The following is an 8,160-nucleotide window of genomic DNA, read 5'->3' on the forward strand; positions in this document are numbered from 1 at the left end:
TGGCTGTGGTCTTTGCAATTACTTGCTATGCATCAGACAGCTGGACAATGACTAGGGATGATAGAAGAAGAGTTGCTCCCTATGAGCTGTGGTGCTGGAGAAGACTATTGAATATACCATGGACTGCTTGGAGATCAAACAAGTTCATCCTGGAGAGAATGAAGCCAGGCTGCTCCTTGGAGGCAAGGATTCTGAAGCTTCGTCTGACACATTTTAGACATGTTGCAAGGCAAGATCTATCCTTGGAGAGGGATGTCATGCTTGGGAGGGCTGAGGGACAGCACAGGAGAGGTAGACACTTGTTGAGATGGATTGATTCAGCCACTGAAGTAATGGGGATCTGTGTGTCAGATATAATAAAATTCGCAAGGGATAGAGAAGGGTTTAGAGCTGTTGTACTGAGTCACAGGTGACTCGACATTAACAACAACAACCACATTTCCAATACCTCTGACTTTTAAAAAGCTGAACTTAAAAAAACCCTTCTCTGTCAGTGTTAATGACTTGGAAAAAAGAGTAGTAACATAAGTACTATGGAGTTAACAAATGTCATAAAAGCTTTAGAAAGGCATTCAACTTTGTTTAAAAGAGATTTTAATATTAAGCACTGTTTTGGGGTTCTTTATAGGTATTTGGTATATTTTTTTCTTTTTAGGTACACAAAAATCTTTTAAAAAGACAACTATTTTTGGGAAGATACTTTCAAAAGTGTATTTCTGTTTCTGAGACAGATTATGTAATGATCTATTGGCAGGCTGTGTTCTGAATGTTTTATATGCAGTGACCAACTTAATTATTCTAGCAATGATGTATACCTAGTTTATAAATGAAAAACCTGAAAGTTATGTAAACCTTTTGGAGCTAAGATTCTAACCTCAGTTTTCTGGATAGAATTTATGCTGTTATTCTTTATGTCATGCTACTTGATTTTATATATCTGATTCTAGTAGTTGCCTTTGATCTTAATGATTGTACAAATTGCTATCCAGTTGATTTTTATTCATATTAACCTTCCATTGGATTTCTGATGCTGCAAATATTTTTTAAATATTTTTTACAGAATAATAAAAAATACATTGTTTTGCACACAAGATCTTTCCCATTTCCTTCACCCCACACATTAAATTGTGTGACTCTATGATTACCCCCACTCTTTCTGCCAGTCTTCACCCACCTGCTTCCTCTCCCCTTAGATCCTTATACTCATTCTGCCATAATGGTTTAATACGGTATTTGTCCTTATGGAACTGCGTTAGTTCATGCTGCATAACACTCTCCAGTCCCTCCCAAGTTAGGTACTAATTTACAAAATCATTGCTCCTTCTGTGTATTATTCCATTGTGTGAATGAACCATAATTTCTTAATTCATTAAATTGTTGTTGGATATCTGGGCTGTTTCCATGTTCTTGCAATGGCAAATAACACTACTACAAACATTGGTGTACAAGTCTCTGTTTGTGAATACAGAAAATGCCAAGGACTCAACAACAAAAAAAAAAAACAACCCTGGTATAGTTAGTAGGACAGTTTAGTAGAGTGGCAGGATATAAAATCAGTATCCAAAAATCAGTGGTATTCCTCTTCAGTAATAAAGAAAACTCAGAGAACGAAACCAAGAAAGCAAAGCCACTTATAATAGACAATCACAAATTGAGATACTTGGGAGTGAAGCTAACTAGAGACACAAAACACTTATATAAAGAAAGTTACAGAACATTTCTGCAAGAAAAAAATAAAAGACTTAAAGAAATGGAAAAATGTTGCCTGTTCATGGATCCTACCAAAAGCAATCTACATGTTCAAAGCAATCTCAATACAGACACCAAATTTATTTTTCAAGGAGATTAAAAGGGAAATTGTCAAGTTTATTTGGAGAATCAAAAGACCCCAAATTAACAAGACACTTCTGAGAAACAAAAATGAAGTGGGAGGCATAGCACTTGCTGACCTCAAAATCTACCCCGTGGCAAACTAGGTGGGGAGGGATGGGCAGGGAGTAAAAAGCAGCAATGAATGAATGAATGGAAATCCAAAGTCTCTGTACGTTCATTAAAAGTAATAATAATAAAGTAATAATAAAAATAAATAAAATTAATAATAATAATAATAATAATAATATCTACCCATTGATAGTAACCAAAACAGCATGATACTGTACTTACAGTACAATGACAGCACATAGGCCAATAGAACAAGATTGAGAACCCAGAAATGGACTCAGCTATATATGGTGAACTGATATTCGACAAGTAAATAAAACCTATCAAATGGGAAAAAAACAAATGGTGCTGGCAAAACTGCACTGCTATATGCAGAAAGCTGAAATAGGATCCACATCTCACACCATACATAAAAATCAACTCAAGGTGGATCAGAGGCCTAGGAGTAAAGCTCAAAATAATAAAAGACAAGCTGGGATCAACCATAGAAGGTCTAGTCTATGGTATAAAGAGAGTACCAAATACTTCCAGAAAACGCACAATCTGAAGAGGATAACATTGATGAATGGGACCTTCTAAAGATTAAAACCTTGTGTGCATCAGCAACTTTTTTCCAACAGGGTGAAAAGAAAACCTACATACTGGGAATAAACATATGGCAAATAGCATCTCAGACATGAGGTTGTAAATCTTAATGGGAGGGACGGACTGTTTTTCTCCCATGAAACCACAGGTGGATTTGAATTCCTGAAGACTCAGCTTTTTGTTAAGCAGCACAAGATATCTAGGATATAAAATGAAGAAATTTGACCAACACAGAAAGTTGGTCAAAAGTTATAACCAGTCAATCTTGTAAAGAAAACTTTGGAAAGTTTTCTCTCTCAGTAGTACAATGGCTGTTACCATCACAAACAATGGAAGTTAATAGGGATGCTATACTTTCTAATGTATTATCAGTACATGGTACTGCTGTTGTTGTTAGGAACCATTGAGTCCACTAAACTAATAGTTATCTTACGAACAAGAGATCTGAACCTTGCCCTACATGCACCATTCTCAAGATCTCTGATATGCAGGAGCCTATTGTTACAGTCACTATGTCAATCCAGTTTGTTGCTGTCTGAACTGAACATCTGCCTTAAAAATACCCTTAATTTTGATAAAATCTTTTCAAGATTCTCTTTGAGAATGTAGTTAGGGCTGAAACCCAAGACACTGGAAACTGCCTTTTTCTAGGTCTGTCATAGGTTCTGGTATGAGGATTTTTAGAGAAATAGATTAACTCAGGAGCTTCCTCTGGGCATATATCTCAAACCTCTTCTAGGAAATGAAAAGTTCAAGACCAATTCAAGCTTAAATTATTTATATCTTTAAGTAATTAAATATGCAATCTATTATGCATAGAGGAAAGGTGTTCACAGTACTCTTTTGTAAAATTCACTTTTTGCAGAGACACACACTGCTATTTTTTCCTTATGCCTAGGAAGAATCACTACAAAAATGGGTGTGGCAAATTCCAAGTTTTTTGAAGAAAATATGTTCTTTGATTTAGAATTTAAAACAATTTTTAAAATTTTTATGCCAATTAGTTTATTCTGGTCCATGCAACTTATAAGCAGTGTCTCTTTGGACTTAAGCTTTTACTTCTAAAAACTGAACACTTTTTACTGTGTTTCTTTCATATAATCGCAAGTACCTTTTTTAATAAAAAAGTATGTCCCAAATATTAGAGATAGCTGTCTTGGAACAATTATATATTACAACAGATCACAAAACAAATGAGTCTTTGTGTCAATGCACATTGGTAATTTCTGGATATTAACAACATCCTAACAAGTAATTTATTGAGAAGGCAAGCCCATTGAGTTCTCAAGGCTGGGCATACAGCTCACTTCAGAGTTAATGACACTTGTATGTTCACAGAATTGGAGTAAAAGATTTCTATTCATTTGTTGCTTTCAGCATGGAAATTCTTGTACCAATACATTTTAAAATTATTTTTAATTTTTCTTCTGACAGAAGTCTTTTATGGAACACTTTTTTTGGGCCATCTAAGTTGTATAGTTGTTTTTGGACAAAAGTGAGCAAAATTTACATTTCAAAAACTCTATGTTGCTAAATTAAACATGAAAACAAGAACTACCAAAATATAGCATATTCTTTTTTGTGTGTGATTGCAATGATTTCGTATTTGTCTCCCAAAAAGAAAGTACAGGGACAGACAATAATTTTCACTTTTAGTGGCTGCCAAATTATTCTCTACTTTCATGGTAGTGTTGTTGTTGTTGTTAGGTGCCATCGAGTTGCAGGCAACTCATTGCAACCCTATGAAGGAGAGTCTTCGACAGTTGGGTGCCTTTCATCCTCTCTCCAGGTTCACAGGGTTTCCAGAGGCAAGCTATTATGGAAGTGGATGCCACTCCCCCTTCCAAGCTTGTTTAGTAGGGGAGCTCCACCACACTCTCTGTCTGCATTGGATAACCAGCCATTAATGCATTTGACACATCAGTGTCACTGTGTTCAGCCTCACAGCAACCACAAGTTACCGCTGTACGGCAACTTGTACACCAGGGCTATACGACCTAGAGGAATGTCTGAACAAAAACAATGAACGGCAGGCCCGAGGGCCGCGGATTAAAAGTCACCCACCTTCGGCTTGGTAGCATCGCCTTCAGTTCACAGGGCCAGCTGATCTCTCTATCTATGCTGATGTTATTGTTGTTAAGTGCTGTTAGTAGTCTAGAAAAATACATGTACCCTGAAAATGATACTGATAGTAAATGGTCTTTTGCAACAACCATTTCTTAGATTTTAAATATCTAAGTAATATTTCTTAAGGCATTTGTGAATAGGTGCTTCTTAGAGAAAAGGAGTTAAAATTTTTTCTCACATATTTTGGCCATGTTGTTAGGGCAGGGAAATTTTTTTTTAATGAAATCATGTTGGTAAATGTAGAGGGTCAGAGAAAGAGATAAAGACACTCAACAAGACTGCATAAATGTGTTTCAGCAGAACAGTGATGGTGAAGACAGCACAAGATAGGGCAAGGTTCAGATCTATTGTTCACAGGGTATCTATGGGTATAGTACACCAGATCGCAATAACACTCGAAAGAAAGAAATGCTTAATGAATATTTATCTAACATACAACTCAAATGAAACTTTGTTGTTCTTGTTATGTGCCATTGAGCCAACTACGACTCATAGCAACACTATGCACAATAGCTCTGAACTCTGACCTATCCTAAGCCAATCTCACTGTTTCTGACACAACTACCCTTATTACCCCAGTTATTGTCAATCCATCTTATCTGAGGTCTTCCTCTCCTGTTCTGTGTCTCCACACTTCTAAGCAGGATGTCCTTCTCCAAGGACTGGTCCCTTCCTGGCTACATGACCAAAGTATGTGAGACAGAGCTTCCAAATTCTTGCCTCCAAGGAGCAGCTTGGTTTCACCTGCTCCAGGACAGATTTGTTAGTTACTCTTGGCAGTACATGGTATGCTCAATACTTTTCTCCAGCACCATAGCACAAACACATCAATTCTTCTTCTGTAATCCTTGGTCATTGTCCACATTTCTGATACATAGCAGGTAATTGCGAAAATCATGGTCTCGATTAGGCACACCTTAGTCTCTAGTCTGACATACTTACTCTACAGCACTCTGGAGAGGTCCTTGACAGCAGATTTTCCTAATGCAATTCGTCTTTTGATTGCCTGACTGCTGGTGCACATAATATTGAGTGTTGAACTGAGCAAGGGAAAATTACTAGCAATCTCAATCTTTTCTCTATTTATAATGGTGCTGCCAGTTGGCCCAGTGAAGTGATGACAATCTTCATTTTCTTGATGTTGAGCTTTTAAATCCATTTTTCAAACTACAGTACTTGACACTCTACAGAAAACACTTCGGGCCTTCCTCAGTTACAGCAAGTAAGGCTGTGTCATCTACATAATGCACTCCTTTTCTGGTTTTGTGACATTTTTGTGTTTTTGTTGTTTTTTTTTCCCTCTGTTCTGATGACTACCTCCTTTTTCAAGTATAGATTTCGCATGAGCACAATCAGGTTGTTTTTTGAATTCCTATTCTTCTCAAGGTTAGCCACAATTTGTTGTGATCCACACAATCATATGCCTTCGAATAGTCAGTGAAACACATATTGCTCTAGTACTCTCTGCTTTTGGCCAAGATCCATCTGACACTGGCAATGATGCCCCTAGTGCAATGGTCTCTTCTAAACCCAGATTGTGTTTTTGGTAGTTCTATGCCAATATATTGTTCCGGTTCCTTTTGCATATTTTTCAGCAGGATTTTGCTTGCATATGACATTGTTCTATAATCTCCATTGTCTATTGCATCAACTCTTTTTAAATGTGATCTAATACAGATCTCTTCCATTCACTTGGCCAGGTGGTTATCCTTCAGGTTTGTTGGCACAGCCTTGTGAGTACTTCCAGGACTGCATGTGTTTGTTGAAATATATCAGTTGGTATTTCATCATTTCCTGGGGTCTTGTTTTTTGCCAATTCCTTTAGAGAGGTTGAAATTCCTCCTTCATAACCATTGCCTCTTCAACATAAGTTGTTTCATGAAGTACTCCTGTGTCAGTCAGTTATTTTTGGTACATTGACTCTGTGTTCTCCCTCCACTTCTTTTGATGCTTTCTGGATCATTCAATATTCTGCCCTTATCATCCTTAAGTATTGCAACTCAAGGCTTGAATTTGTTTTTAAGTTCCTTCAACTTAAGAAATGCTGGGTGATCTAAATTCCAAAATCAATATCCATAATAGTCTACGTGTTTCCTACTGCCAAAGGGGACCTTTAGAGTAGTGAGTGAAGATTTTCACCCTGAAACCCACAGCGTCCCTTTTCAGCAGGAAGTAGCTAAGAGAATATGCCATCCCCTTTTCCTTATGACTCAGGGTAAAGTCTCTCTCAGGGAGGAGTGATAGGGAATGGCAAAGGACACACTGACAAAGGAGATTAATCAGAACTGGCTTTGACAAGCACTATGGCAATTGGACAATTAAAACAGACATTCGAGGGGGGGAAGAACGAACTGGGGAGGAGGGTAGAGAAAACAGTGCAACAATGAATGAATGAGAACCCCAAATCTCTGTAAATGTTCTTTAAAACTAATAAAATTAAAAAAAAAAGAAATGCTGGGTGAATTTGACCCATTTGATATTGCAACTCTAGCTCTTTACACATTTCATTATAATTCTTTGCTTTGTCTTCCTGAGTTGGTCTTTGAAATCTTCTGTTCAGCTCTTTAACTTTTTGATTTCTTCTCTTTACTTTGGCTTCTAGGTCCTCTAATACAATATTCAGAATCTCTTCTGACATCCATATCAGTTTTTTCTTCTTCCTTTGTCTTTGTAATGACCTTTTGCATTATTTATGGATAATATTCTTGATATCCTCGCACAGTTCATCTGACCTCCACTCATTAGCCTTCAAGTCTTCAAATCAATTCCTGAGATGTTTTTTTAATTCAAGTTGGTAGACTCAAGATCACATTTTGGTTATTGTGGATTTGATTTCCTTTTCTTTAGCTTCAGTTTGAACTTGCATATGAGCAGTTAATAGTCTGTCCCATAATCGGCACCTGGCCTAGTTTTCACAGCTGATATTGAGCTTCTCCAGTGATTTCCACCCCCCCCCCCATATGTAGTCTGTCTGATTCCTGTGTGTCCTATTAGGTGAATTCATGTGTATAGTCATATTTAAAGTTTATATTAGTTATGGTTTATACATGCCTTTTTTTCCCTGTAACGTGATTGGAATGAAACAGAATAGAGCCACTCTAACAGAATCTATTTTTTTGCTTGTTTACCACTTGCTTCAGAGAATGATACTGACCTAGTGGACAGGCAGTTGCACTGCCATCCAAATTGTGTCCCATCTGCTCCTTGGGAAAAAAATGGGAAATCTCCTCTATGTACTTTATAACCTCTGAAAGCCTCCTGTCCATCTGATTCAGTTCCAATTAGATAACAATAAGACTACATCCCTTGAACTTGCATATTAAAAATATGACTTTATTCATATATAGTGTTATTCCAAGAAAAGTTTAAAATTGTAATCGATACTCCACTAGCAAAACTCACAAAATAAAAGAGAGAGAAGACGCAAATAATCCGAATAAGAGATGAATCAGGTAACATCACAACAGACCCAACTAAAATAAAAAAGCTAACATTAGAATACTATGA

This window comes from Elephantulus edwardii, unplaced genomic scaffold, assembly GCF_000299155.1.
Source record: "Elephantulus edwardii isolate Elephantulus edwardi_28Jun2011 unplaced genomic scaffold, EleEdw1.0 scaffold00043, whole genome shotgun sequence".
Taxonomy (NCBI): domain Eukaryota; kingdom Metazoa; phylum Chordata; class Mammalia; order Macroscelidea; family Macroscelididae; genus Elephantulus; species Elephantulus edwardii.